The following is a 14,790-nucleotide window of genomic DNA, read 5'->3' as shown; positions in this document are numbered from 1 at the left end:
CCCTTTCTGTTTTAATGTGTAGTAAAACCTTACAATCTGTTGTATTTGTAACTTTGGCAAATCTGTCATCAGAACGATCCTAGGACCTGGGCAGCATTTTGCAAATGAGCAAAATGTCACTGCCAGTTAGGCATGGAGTTAATTTACCTTACACATTATTTGTGCTTATGCAGATGACCAAATTTGTTGTATTACAATCTGAACAGAGATACTTCATAACTTATTTCTCAAAAAGATCATCTATTTATGCAGAAGTTTTTGCATGCTTGAAAATGGAACTGGGCTTCAGTGGTTTTGCTTCATTCAAGCTCTATTTAAAATTTCAAAGATCATATTTTTCCCACTGTATGAAATACTAAATGTAGATCTCATTTTTTCTTCCTTCTTTAACCTTTGGAAAATGCTATGGGAAACTAGGCAAAACAAAAAAAAAAAATCGGTGCGTATGAATAGTGGTGGTGCTGATGATGAATACTGTAAATTATTTAATTATGGGAGCCCGGAGGAAAACATTGTAGTGGTGCAGTGTATAAAGGTCTGTGCTTAAGGTGTATTGGAAAGGGAGGAACGTGGGCAGTTACCTGCAAGCAAGGAAAAATACTGCAAAGCAGTGAAGTATTTCATTATTATGTATGAATTTTTTGTTGGAGGGGAAATTTTAATTTTAGAAAGTGGTTTCGGTCGTCTTCATCTGTGGGCTATTTTAGCCTTAATAAATCAGACTATAAATTAGTACTGAATGACTTTTCCGTCATTAAACTTGTTTGAGCTTGCCTCGCAGTGAACCGCATTAGCAGCATACGCGGCTTGATTCGGTTTAATGAGTGCGATGTATAAAAATCATAAATGGTCCGTCAAGAAATGCACCCTGTAATCTGTATGCGCTGCAAGGAATTTGTTCCCCCTCCTCCAGGTCAAGCCAGCTGCTGCTGCAGAAGCTGACATCCTCTAGCAAATCCTGAATGAATGAATGAAAACAACGTGATCGCCCTAATAATGACCACAATTGCACACGTCAACAGCTTTATTTTACCGAAATACAGGCACCATTTTCTAGCAGGCGAGGGTAATAAGATACCCTGTTTCTTCAGTCTTGCAAATGAAAAAAGGTTACCAAAAAACCCCCCCAAAACCCAGAGCTGTTTTTACACAATTTGGGATATAGTTGCATGCCACGGGGCAGGATTTTGTCTTTGTTTCCCTGCTTGTTCTCAGCATTTTAGTACATGATGTTTGGATACTAAAAATGATGTTTGTGGTCTATACGGTGATAGTAGTATATAGAAAATTGATCGCTGAACCGGAGGACTGCTGCAGTAATAATGGAGGACTTGGGGGGGGGGGGGGGGGTGTTTGTTTTTCAAACACGGTTCAAACATGGACCATCTTGCTGCAGCTTGTTAAACAATGTGCTACTCCAGCTATTTATAGTTGTTATCAGTATGCAAGTCTTGGGGAAGCGACTTAAGTTTTTTTGTTAGTTTTTCAAAACCATTTCCCACTGCTGTAAAATGTGAGCTTAGGCTCTATGTATAATCCTGTTGTTTTCCTCACCAGTGCAGGAGCTCTGTTTGTCTTTGGCTCTGCAGTCTGACTTGGATTGTTTCACGAATGTGCTCGTGCTGGAGACTGCTTACGATTCTGATGGATAGATGTTTTTCTCTTCTTAAGACACCTGCCCCTTCCCCACCTCCTTCCAGCCTTTTCCAGTATAGATTCCTTGAATTGGCTATCCTACTAAGCTATTTTGTTGTGGATATTTTAGTGATTTGCCAGAGGTTCTTTTTCTAAAGGAGATTTCTGTGAAAACACTCTGGCTTTGAGCCTCTACAGGTCAGAGCAACTACCATTGCAGGCGTTGACATCGCTACTACATGAATGAAAGCAGCATGCTCTGTTTCTTCTCCCATCATCATCATCTTTTCTTTCCCTTTTTTCTAGGATGCTGTAAATGTTTTTGTTCTGCAGCAAAACCATGTGTGTTTAGAACTGAAACTTTAAGAATTTGATGATATTTTATTTAAGCAAATGTGGGGATTTGTAGTTCTTAGGAAAGCATCGATGCCAGTATTTATATTTGGTTAGTATTGATAGTGAATGGATGAGAAATCATGAATGCTATGTACTAATTTCAAGGTGCTAAAAAAGGAAAAAAGAGGGGGGGAAAAAACCTCTGATATTGTAGGATAAACCTGCAATGTGTGAGTCTACTCCTTTCCTCTTTTCTTAAACATGTTTATTCCTTACTAGTAGATACATTTTTGTAGCCTGCATTCATGTTCTAGAGAGTTGGCAATGTAAAAAGTGTCTGGCTGAATGTAACAACGCATGGTTTTCTTAGAGGGAATATATCTGACACATCTCTGATCGCATAAATTTAACGCCAACAGAATGTGAGGCTGTGTGGTTTATGACAAAGGACATTTCAATAATAATGCAAAAAAATCCCTTGAACTGGTCAAACAAAATGCATTACTTGCTTGTGAACACTTATGTTTTACAGAAAAAAAGCAAGTTGTTTTCTTTCTTGCCTTACCTGGATAAAATCAGTAGTTTCTGTTATTATGTAAAGTAGCTTGTATAAATATAAGAGAGCGGGTTTCCTGTTCAGTTTGTTTTTTCACATGGTATGTGATGTTTTGTATACAAGGAGGGTGTAAATGACTTCTGTATGATTCAAGCTCAATATCACTTTCATCAAATGCTTTGATTTGTTTAGTGTTAACTCTGGTGGTACTGTAATATTATGCTTCATATATTTCTAACTCTCACTTACATAGTTTATATTATAAACTTTTTTCCATATCAAATTTTGGAGGCAAAGATTAGTTTTAAGGACATCTGAAAAATACTGTCATCAATTTGGCTGTTAAGGGTTCCCAATATCTTTTACTTCCCAAAATAACTCCTGAAGTGTCGCCAACATTAGTAAGAGAAAGGAATTAAAAAAGATGCAAAACAACTGCATAACCCAGTTCTGAGTAATAAGTATGTATATCTGCTGTTATGCTAGTAGATAAAAGCCTAGTGTAGTGAGGAGTGGAGTAAGAGAGACAGTATTGCCGATCTCTAGACTTGTAAGGGATATCAGTATTTAAAAAAACAAAATTCAGACTTCAAAAGGCAGAACTATTTTAATATCCTGGATTCAAGCCATCCAATATTTTGGCATCATAAGCATTTATACCAGAGATCAAGAAGATCTTTCCTTTATTTCTAACAAATGTAGGTAAGGAAGTAATTTTTGTGACGCTTCCTATTTCCTGATGCCTGAATAATAGCAGTATTCCCATAATTGTATGGCAAAAACAGTTTTGCTCCAGCTTTGTCCCTCTCTCTTCCCAAAATAGCTTTCATTGGAATATAATATGGTGAAATAAAAGACACTGGCTAAATCTGAACCAGTTGTCTTGAACTCAAAGGCTTTTTAGTTACATGTTTTAACATTATAACTTTAAATGAGAATAGTATATTAGATGTCCTTAATAAATAAGTTTCATAAGACAAATTAATTTAGCTTCTTTCAGGTGTTAACTGCAGGAAAGAAAAACAGAAAGGTATTTTCTCCATTGAATGTGAATGATATTGTAGCAAGGCATTAGCTATTAAGAAAGCAATCCCTGCCCCATGGAAAAAATAACTTATAAAGTATATATCTATTTTAAATGACTACCTATACCAAAGAATAATTCTTATTCTTTGGATGCAAGCAAGTATTAGTGTGTTACGTATGGCCAAACTGAAGTTTCTTGCCAACATCCATGCATAGTAAAACAGTGGCTAATACTAAAATTTGTTTTCTGAAATTCACAGTTCCTGTTTGTTGTCCTTTTCTTTCCCATGGTGGTGGGGTGAACAGAGGTTCTTAGAATGTATCTTAAAATGCAGAGAGGGTAGATCAAAGGACTGTATCTTAGAATCTTACAAAAAAGTCAGTGTTTGCCAAGTATAGGCTGACACATAATGAGTTGTTGAGCTTTGCTGTATTGCTAAAATTCGCAGTGGAAAGCTAGTTATTTTTAAAATGGGGTTTACGCTACTACTCTAGATATCATCATGAAGAAAAAAAGATAACTGATGCAGTAATTCTGAAATGTCGGTTCGACCTAGACTTGAAAGCAATAGTTGTAATAATGCAAAACCTATTGGAAATAAAGTATATGCTCCTCAGTGTTTCAGTTTAAGTTAATATTTGAAATACTTTCTTTGTGGGACTTCATCAGTTGAGTAATTATCTTCATCTGAAGAAGGTAATAGGTTTTTTCCACAGTGAAAAGTGGAAGTTCTGTTTCAATCGGTTGGCAATATCGTCAGTAGAGAAAAGCATTGCCAGCACTTGACACAATGGTTAGTTCTCCATGCATATGTTCAAGAAAAGTTGTGAATATAGTAGGGTTTAAACATGGACTAGCATTTTTTGGTAAGTATCAGTTTTTGATGAAAAAAAGGACCCTGTGGTAAAGATACATAACTGGAAAATTTGGCTTAAGACTTGAGATAGTTAACTGCATTAATGATCATCATCTTGCTTTAATGTTAATATTTAAATGCATTGAGCTCGCTCTTGTTCAGTGCTGCCTCCCATGTAAACCTGTAGTGCCTAAACAGTGGCTTAAGGCATTTTCAGGCAAGTAAAATAATATTTACATCTCTTCATTAGAAGGGATACATCCACAGCAACTTGTCAGCCTGAGATTATCCCCTTTTCCTTCGTGTCACCATTTTTAAGGTGTGGGCAATTGCAAAATGAAGAGAGTTGGAGATTAGAGTGAAGGAAAATGCGTTTGTACTTAATAATCTAATTCTTACATTTTGAATGTGTATTTACTTCTTCCCAAAAATTAGATTGTTCTTCAGTTATGCTTTAATTTTTCCCCTCCTGATTTGACTCTCAAGTTCACCACCAGTAATTTGTATTATGACTGTCTTTGAACCAGAAATTAAATCCTAAAGCTTGGAAATAGCTGATGGGTATTGAAAGGGGTCGCAATTTGAGACTTCTGCAGTACGGATACCACACAGAGTATCATGATACAGTGTGTAATATCAATCCTTTTGAATGGTGAGTCAGTCTGTCCAACTCTTATTTTTCCAAAGCTAGGATCTCATCCATGGAAACACCCGTGGTTGAAACTGAAATACATGCTCTCTCGGGAACCCTTTCCTGCTCTCTCAGCTGTGTGAATATGGACTTAGAACCAGAGCTGTTCCCTTACATGGTCCCCTTGGATTTTCTGGTGATGACTCTGCTCAGACTACGTCTTCTGCTGCTAGTAAGGCAGAAGAGGGCATGTAGCTACTGGAAGCTTATATTGGGGAAGGAAACCCAGCCAGGCCCAGTGGGGCCACGCTGGGGAGTGCCCTCGGCTTGCTGTCTCTGGCCTTGTAATACTGCCTCTGCAGCTTCCCTGCTCCTTTGGTATCTGCACCACTCCTTATTAGCTGCTGCTGTATCCTACCAAACTATTGACCACCAGCCTGTTAAAAACAGATTAGCTTTCTCTGACAGGGTGGGGCAGGGGCGGCAGAAACAGAAGGTGTGGGTGTCTACACTCGAGCAATAGCTGTTTTCTGCACAAACAATTTGTGTATAGGGATTAACCTCACCAGTTGGCACTAGGTCAATGGAAGATGGTTTTGATGGAAAGTTTTCATTTTTTGTAGTAGTAGATCTCTTAATTAGCTTTCCATATCAGATATTGCTGCTTTGGAGATAATACATACTTCCCAGTAGGTCATAAAATGTTACGAGCTTGGGTTTTGAAACCTTAATGTAAGATACCGTATTGGTTAGACCTTCCTATTTAGTGTTGCATGTGCCCTAACAATAAATGATGACACAGATGTTGGTGTTTATAAAGATTTAACTTTCACTGCCGCTAGTGTTAAATTGAGGAGTAGCTGTTTGCAATGGATATTCTCTGAATCAAATACAAATGAGTGATTAACAACACTGGTTCTTATATGCCACTTGTTTTGCACAACCTGAAACTAGTTTTACCCAAAGTACACATACTGTTTCCTCTTTAGGAAGAATGCCTCTCGTATGTTGCTCCTAAGAGTGGTGACTAAGAACAGTACAATAGCAGTCTGTCATGGTTCTTGAATAATCTAAAATCCACTGTAGAATATTTTCTTCTCACTCTGCCTTGAGATAGTCTAAACTGGAATAATAATTTAAGTGTCCCATTCCTTGAACAGTGCAAAGTCACCTGTTTGAACAAGGTTAGCTTCATCCTCCTTTCTTACACTCTCACCACCAGGCATTAAGCAAGGAGATTAGCTGTAGACACACTTCTGAATTTCAGGAATTAACACCCATTTTAACTGGCTTGACTGGTTATTGCAAGATCACTGGCGTTCATACTACAAACTTGAAACTAATTTCTGTAGCTATATGAATTTTAATATTGTTTTAGTAATTGTAACCACTCGGTTGTGAACCGATAAAAATGTATGGCAAAATTGGTATTGTTAGACCATGTGCCTTTTAATCTCTGGTGTTTTGGTGTACAGTGCCTATTCTGGAGTTCTGATAGAAATACTTTGTGAAGGTTGGCTAGCTGGATTACCTGTATATCTAAGTTTTTTAAAAAGGCTTCATGGTTAGAAAAACCTAAACATTTTAATATAGGTGCTTAGGCTGCAGTACTAAAAAAATCAAAACTCTAATAATTTGTTAGCATCTGTCAGCATTTGGAAACCAAACTGTGATTTGGAAATAATGTGTTCTTACCAGAAAACAAATTCTGGTTATTCAATACTTCAATCACTAGCTAATTGTATTAATCCTAGTCTGCAGAAATTAGCCCATGAATACAAAGCCCACTTCTTCAAAGTATGGCATGCAGTCAGCCACTGGCTGTTTGGGAGCAGATTACCTAAGTGCAGATATAAATGCCTAGGCCTGTGAACATACGGCTTCCAAGGATAACGGTACAGTTGCGTTCATTAGATGAAGCATTGTACGCATGCTGGATCAGAGATGTTGCTGGATAAACCTTGAAAATTTTGCAGTGTTCCCAGAACTCGGGCCACTGACACACAGCGTGGAGGAGCCAGGGAGCAGCTCTGCAAGACCCGTGGGTCTCTGTAGATACTTAACATGGTCTCACTACCGCTCCTTCCGCACATCACGGCAGAGGTCACTAGGCCAGCAGGACTAGAAGATGCTGATGATTATAGCAGGTATCAGTGTGGTGCGGTCTGTGCTCTGGAAGGGTTTGGTGAGTGCAGTTCTCACAGAGTCAGCTTAAATTCAGCGCCGCATGTCAGCTAATCAGTCTTACTGGAGTCGGGAGCGCTGGAAAGTACATTGCAAAACCCAAATGGCTTTGCAGTGTTGACTCTGTGCCGTTAGGTGTTGTACCTCCGTATCCAGTATGTCATGTATAATTCAAAATCTTTGTTATACATGATATCTTAATTTTCTGTTATTCAAAGTAATGGAGAGTTGACTCGCTCACTAAAAATTAAACCCAGATTTATGCTGAGTGTCCCGGAACAGACTTTGAACAGTGTGACTCTAAAAATATCAGCTAACTGCTGAAGAATGCAGAATAAGACTTAGGTTTACACAGTAGCTGGGGAGCTGCCAGGTTAAAGGAGAAGCTGTCTTCGCAGAAGTAAGTTTCAGTTAAGGTCTTCAAATTTTCATTCTTAACCGATAGCTGTGTTTACTTAATTTTGGCAATTGATAGTGGAATAGCCTTGCACATCCTTTCTCTCCTACTCTGATTTCTCTGGTATTTAACCTTCAGTGGCTCCTTTGTTGTACCTGATACCCTGCCCTGAACAATCATCTTTGCAGCGTTTTCTTCCCCCACAAAGAAACCATAAAATACATTTGAAATACTTGATGTTCTTTTCAAGGGGAACAAGAAAAAGTCCTAATCTGGTAGAGAAAAACTTCTCATGGGCAAAAAATGTAATTAACTCATGCATGTTCAAAAGTAACGTGTATTTGAGAAACGTCCATCCAAGAAATGACCGGAGACACATGCTCAACTTGGGAAGTTGTCCACACTGAAGATCCAGATAACCTTTGGGCATTACTGTGGAAACAGAGACTCACGCTTTCAAACCAAGTTGTGTATTGAAGTATGCAGCCCATATATTGTTTAAAATGCTAATCTTGAGAAACTGTTGTATACATCTACCTTAATTTCTTCCAAAGAAGGAACTAGCCTATTAAGATTATTGGAGTCTCATGATTTTATTTAGTGGTGTGTACCTTTAATACAAAGTTGGAGGATGCAGGGAGATCTTTTGATTGCAAGAATTATAGCAGAAACTCAGTTTGGCCGCACTGAAGATAGGAATTACCAAGTCTGACAACTCAAAGTCTGGGAGAAGCGGAAGAAATGGGTGTGCTGGCACTGTATATACAATAAGTGTTAGATGTTTTCTACAGCTAGGCCTTTTTTAATCATGCAAATTCACAGGCATATACAGCAAAACAAAAAATCCTACATACAGGTATGTTTGAAAATTCATGAATCTGGAGTAAAGTTTCAGATTTCAGAAGGAAATAGTTTGAAAATTTGGCTAAACAGGGTTGCTCTGACTTGAATATGGAGAGAATCTGTTTTAAAAAACATTAACACTATTGGAATCTTTCAAACATCAGAAAAACTCAAGGATGTGATCAGATTGCATGGATACTTACCTCAAAAAGGCCACTAGGAATAAGCAGAGAGCCTGCAAGAAACAGCAGGAAGAACTGAGAAAAGAATGTCACATTATCAATCAAAAAGTGAATCTTAACTGAGAATTGTTAAAACCTGAACAGACTTGGACTTTGCATGCCTTGAGACAGACAATAGAAACATGCAAATAGAAAAATAAGGAAAAAGTAGTTGCAGCTATTCGGTACCAAGAAAAAAGAGATTAAGGATGATCTGAGATTGATTTGCTGGAATGTATGGTTTCAAAGTCGACTCCAAGGAGAAGTAGCAAAAATCTTGGAGGAAATAGCACAGATACTTATTCAATGCTTTGTGCTCACCAGGATGAAGTATAAGTAATCAACTTTCAATAAGGACAGTGATTTTTAACCCAGGAAGATACAAAAAAATGAAATTTTAAGGGAGAGGGTAATTTGGAATTAGGAATTACCAAGGCTATGATAAATACAGATTGCAGATTTTAATGAAGTCAGTTCAGTGATCTGCATTGCAGGATTCTAGAAAAGCCCACTCAGAAGTTCACGCTTACCTTCAACTTTCTAAGGCGATCTTCTGAATAGGAGGTAACACTGTTTGAGAGTATACCAGAGTATAGCAGAGAAAATGCTGATGTTTTTAAAATGTGAAAAATTTTGAATCCAGTTCTAAAATGTAGAGATCTGTTGGTCTAACTTCAGCTATAGGTGAAACTTCAGAAGAAATTCTAAGGGATGGTGGAAAACAGTGAGAAATGTTGAAGTGCAAAATGAGCTTTGCAAATTGTGTCATGCTAACCTGGTGGTTTTGATAAGAGAACTGATTTTCTAGACGGGAAGTAGATCTTATCTGCTTAGGCAAATTTTAAAATTAGGGTGATGAAACCGTTGATGAATTTTTAGAGGTTTAATTAGTACAAAGGAAGATTATAAAACGAAAGTTGAAGGACCTTGGGAATTGAAATAATAATTTTTGAAAGTGAGATTTAAAAGTAAAAATTGGAGGTTTATCTATGTGAGGTTGTACTTGAGCAGAATATCTTTTCCTCTAAGTGGGAACATGTAATTTGAAAATGCTGGAGGGTGGAGTTGGGTGATGGTGGGATCTCTAAACTGCCAACATGAAGTGACTGACAAAGTACTGGGCACAGGTCAGGTCTCGCAGAAATGAGCAACCTGCTGCATAGGGGCCTGCTGAGACATCATCTGGGGTACTGCACATGGTTTTGGTGCTCTGCAATTTAAGAAGGGTAAAATCAAACTGGAGTAGACTCAGAGAAGGACTACTAGGTTAGGAGTTTTACCAGACGATGATAAAAAAAATCTACTCTGAATAAAAAGACAATTGCTTTCTCTGAATCTAAGTGAGCGGGGAAGGGGATGGAGAGTTGGGAAGGAAGAACTGTAAGTTTGTGCTAGGACATGAATGGGTGGATTGGTTTGACAATGCAAATGTTTATATGGAAAACTATAAGAAGGCCTGAAATGCATCAGGAAAAAAAAAAACATCTTCCTGGAACATTCTTCCAGTAGGAATCGTGAGGGCAAAATACCGATGTGCTGTAAGACTGAGTTTGTGATCTGTTTTTAAGTGATTATATGTGTTTTGTCAGTCATAGTTGAGAACTGGGCTCCTGATTTAGGAAGTTGTTTCTAGTCCTTTGTTTCTATGACTAAACTGATAATGAAAAGATAATTTATTTAATCAGCAAAGTTGGGCAGCCTGATTTAAGCGATCAGTTTTAATCTGGTTTTACGTTTCTATTTTTCGGTATTTTTTTCAGAAAAAATACTATTCTTGTTTAGTATAATTAGCTGTAGCTAGGAGAATGCTTTCTGTCCTTAATCATTGGTGATCATTATGATGGCATTGTATAGCCTACCGTGCATTGATTACAGTTCTTTCTGTATTTTGATTGCGAAAATGGTGAATCATGCCTTCTGATTTTTTTAAGGTCTTTTTATTCACAATTATGTCCAGCTGCATTTTGATGGGAAGTGGAATTAGATTAAAGGTGTACAAACCCCTCACTTTTCTACAACATTTTGTTAAATTGTAAGTATTATCATTACAACAAAAAAACAGTCCCTTCAGAGTCATCAAGTTTATTCAACAAAGGTGTTATTATCTTTAGTTAATGAATTAATTGCATGTGTTTATAATTTCCTTCAAGATTTTAATTATTAATACACTGGAAGAAAAGAAAAAAACAGTGCTCTTTTTGGTTCCCAGTTAATTTCTCAATATTGGATAAATTTATCACTCAACAGATCTAAATTAATGAACTAAAATGAAGACAATTCTCTGTACCTGCAGAAGTGCACAACAGTTAATGGTTGGTTGTGTGTTTCAATGTGCTCTTTTTCCTAAGTACTTAGCTGCTGAGCTCCAATCAGTTTTGTTTTAACTTTTTAAACCAGAAACATTTTTGAGATACTTTATTAAATGATACTAAGTTTAGGTATTTGCATAGTGTTTAAGTTTGAAGTGATAACCTGACAAAGAAAAATATATTCTAAAAGTGTGGAATACATAAAAATCTGAAAGGCTTGGAATTAGTGTTTTACCTCTCTGGTGTCCTGTTAGAGTGAGAATGTGTAGGTTACATCTGTTGAACAAAGCAGGCTTTTGTGATATTAAATGCTTAGTCTTTGTATACAGGTCATATACATGCCAGCAGTAATCTTTGTTAGAATAATAACTTAGCTTTAGAGGGCTGAAACTTTCTTCCTTATAGTTTGTTTACTTTTCTTACTGAGATTAGAGCGTTCTTTCTGTGCTTGATCTCCAAGGATAATGTTGATTTTAAACAGGGGAGTTTTGCTGTGAGCAAAATCTGACTTCTGAAAGATATGCGTAGTCACATTTTACTTGACATGTAGTTGGGTGGAATAGGGACGTGAGGCAGAGACTATGTTTCAACATACATGCATAGCAACCAAGATTTTGAGAGTCAGCTGTAGGTCCAACGACATTGGTATGCCTACAGATTCATCCATCTGTCCCTCTTCCTCTGGGTATCCATAGCCTAGCTCTGAGCACTGAGCCTTCCTGTGCAGTTAGGTGAGTAGAGCTGTACGTCCTTGAAGAGTCATGCATAAAACCTCCTTGATGGAAGGAAGTGCCTTGATCTAACCTGTTGGATTCAGTGACTAATCAGAAGACCTCTTCCCTTTCTAGGTGGCTTAGTCATGGCTATAAAAGATAACTCAATATGATTGATTCCCCAAACCCTTACTGTGGGTCTTTGTCTACAATTTTCCTTTGAAAGATCAAACTGGTTTTGTTTTTTGTTTTGTTTTCCCAGGATAGGCTACCTCTTGTATTGATAGACTTACTGTTTCATGCAATTCAGTTTGAATTCTCGTAAGCCTCATCAGGTACAAAACCGAATTTGCCCTGACGACCAAACGGTAAAATGGCCTATGTGGAAGACTGGTTCTGCTTTTTTTTTTTTTTTTTTTCCTTCCTTCCTTCCCTGAAGAATCTTGGCTGTAGAAAGCACATCGTTCATGGACCTGGATCTGTGAAAAGATCTCAGATCTCATGAAGTGGACTGCTTTCTGCTTGTTCAGTTTGGTTGTTGGAGCCTTGGTTAGATTATGGTGCTGTTCTGTGCCTTTTTTTTGGCTGGTTCAATGTTATGGATAATGAGAAGAAATTGGAGTGGATTATGTCAGTCTGTTCAGAGTAGTTACCTCAGAATGTCATCCCCCTTCATTTTTAGTCATCCTCTGTCTCAGTTTCTGAAAATAGAAATTTGGGAATAATTTCTGAAGTTGATACAACTGAATCAAAACCAATGTGGTGCACATAATGAAGACAGACGTTTTACGGAGCTGAATGTACAGTGTTTTTAGAGATGTATCAGAAGGCAATTTAAAATGGCCATCTCTTGTTATGTCCTCTTAGAAATATCCTTTTGGTAGCAAAACACTGTACTGCATTTTAAGTGTTTGAAAAAGCTAGTATTTTGCTTTGTTTTAAGCGATTAAAGAGGTTAAGCTGTTTAACTTGAAATTATAGGAGGAGGACTGCAATAACTTCATATTTTTTCTGTTCAATTACATATTAGGGTGTTGTGTTTTTTAAATTGCTATTTAAAATCCTATTTTTTGTTATTTTGTATGAACAGTACGTGGCAAACAGTATACTCTTTGTTGTTCTGCACGACTCTGAACCGTTAATGCAGTCATTCAGCCAGTTTGCAGATTGGGTCAGAAACAAGTCCGTCAGTCACTGGCAACTGGGAAATGTCTTTTGAGCCAATAGATTTATCCTGTGGAGTAAAACTTCTAGGGACCCCAAATCCCTCGTTAATCCTTTTCTTGAGAGATTCTGGCTCCAGTTACAAGAGAAAAGCCTTCTTGAGAATGAAGATTGAAGTTTTTTTTTTGAGTGGCCTCTAAATCCCCATTATTCAATCTTTTTCCTCGTAATGTCATAGAGACAAATTCTGCAAAGAAATGTGCACCGGTTTGTCCATCTATGTACATAATCGGAGCAGGAAAGACGAATCAAATATACATTCAGGAATCAGTACAGTACCACTATATGCTTGCTTAAAAAACAAACAAAAAGGCAAAAAACCCCTTGACCAGACTCTTCAGAGAATGTTCCTCCTCTTGTATCTGAAAGTCTACTGTTGTAGTACTCAAGGAATCCGTGTCCGAAGCAGGCAAGAGCAGAGGTATCTCTTTTCATGCTTGTGGAAGGTGTAACAGACGAGGGGACTTTTGACTAGACCTGCGTGGGGCAGTCATCAGCAGCCGCTGCTGTGGTAACCATGACCTAAGTGTTGGGCCATCATTCATACTAGTCGTTGTGGGTCACCATTCCTTAATACTCAGCTTTCCATTTCTAGTTTATGATTTCCCATGCTGTGTTCCCACCTACTTTGTTATTTAAGAGGTATTCACACAGGCACTTCTGAATCATTGGTTTTGTAGACAGTTCTAAATTTGTTGTCATCTCTAGTAGGAATGTCCTCGAAATATCTGATACTCCTTCGTAATGTGGTATCTAGTCTCTGCATCTCCTTTGAGCCAGACTACTTGAACTCTGGCTTTGGGGCTCTTGAAAAGAGTCTTAAGCAGACTAGGATATCCATCAAAGTGAGTCCTTCCACGAGTGTTAAGAATTTTTGGAGAAAATTCTTTCGAAGTTAGTAATAATTTCCTAGGTAAAATCTGAAATTCTTTAGGAACACATGAGACCTAAGCTTGGGGCTCATTTCACTACTAGCTCTGAAGGTGAACCAGAAGGTTCTGCAGAGTGTTATCAACTGAACTGAAGAGAAATAACATCTCATGAAACTTTATTGTGGAATTTAGTACTGGTATTTCATGGTGTCATGACTTGGCTGTCTTGGTTAAATAGTTTAAGTTATAGATGAACTTTCAAGAAAAAAATCAAGATATTACTGCAAGAATGTTGTTACTGCAAGCCTTTTGGCAGGAGAGTGTCACAGCTGATGTCGATAATGAGATGACAATATTAATACTTCTAATTTTAGGGAAGAATGAATTTTATTTCATGTTTTTCACTCAACTTGAGAGGAATCTGTGTCATCTGAGAAGTTCTTAGGATAATTTTAGTCATTTTAAGCTGGATATATCCATGCAAGGATGTGAGTGGAAAAGTTTCGGCCAAATTTGAACTGCATCTGCTAACTGCTGAAAGAGAGATGGGAAGGAAAGATGCTGACAGATGAGCTCTGGTGGATTTAGCTGAAGCAGTTTTTATAATGGTACCAGTGCTAACTGTCAATCTTGCTCTGCTGCTGCAGGTGATTCTCCTCATTGCACGCATGGCAGAAAGCATTATTTAAGCTAAAATGGACTGCGAACATGGTTTTGAGATTATGTGCAGGTTAGCTGCCTCTATGTTGGATTGGAAGGCAATCTCTTCATTTTAGAGCTGTAGCAGATGGTTTTATTTGAGCCCTGTGTCCTCTTCAAAAGAGCTGTCATGTGTTAGTCTCTTACTAAATTACATTCTGCTGGCAGAGAAATGGAAACCTTTTTTCAGTCAATCTAGGTGGTATAACTAGAATTCTTTTGGCTGTCAATGCAGCATGCAGAACCATAATTTCATGATTTCATGCAGTTTATTTTAGCTGATTCCT

General features: G+C 37.7%; 1 protein-coding gene across 1 annotated transcript in view; it reads left to right on the top strand.

The window, feature by feature from the left end:
* Window positions 1-3,856: 3,856 nt before the first annotated feature.
* The window catches only part of GLCCI1 (glucocorticoid induced transcript 1), a 50,468-nt gene continuing 39,534 nt past the window's right edge, over window positions 3,857-14,790 (top strand). Inside the window, exon 1 of the mRNA XM_009326108.1 lies at window positions 3,857-3,861. The gene's annotated coding sequence lies outside the window, so the exon portion shown is untranslated. The remainder of the gene's footprint in view (window positions 3,862-14,790) is intronic.

The sequence above is a fragment of the Pygoscelis adeliae genome, unplaced genomic scaffold (genome assembly GCF_000699105.1).
Source record: "Pygoscelis adeliae isolate BGI_AS28 unplaced genomic scaffold, ASM69910v1 Scaffold15, whole genome shotgun sequence".
In the NCBI taxonomy this organism is placed as follows: domain Eukaryota; kingdom Metazoa; phylum Chordata; class Aves; order Sphenisciformes; family Spheniscidae; genus Pygoscelis; species Pygoscelis adeliae.
The sequence above is the reverse complement of the archived record's forward strand: the minus strand, read 5'-3'. Positions and strand labels throughout refer to the sequence as shown.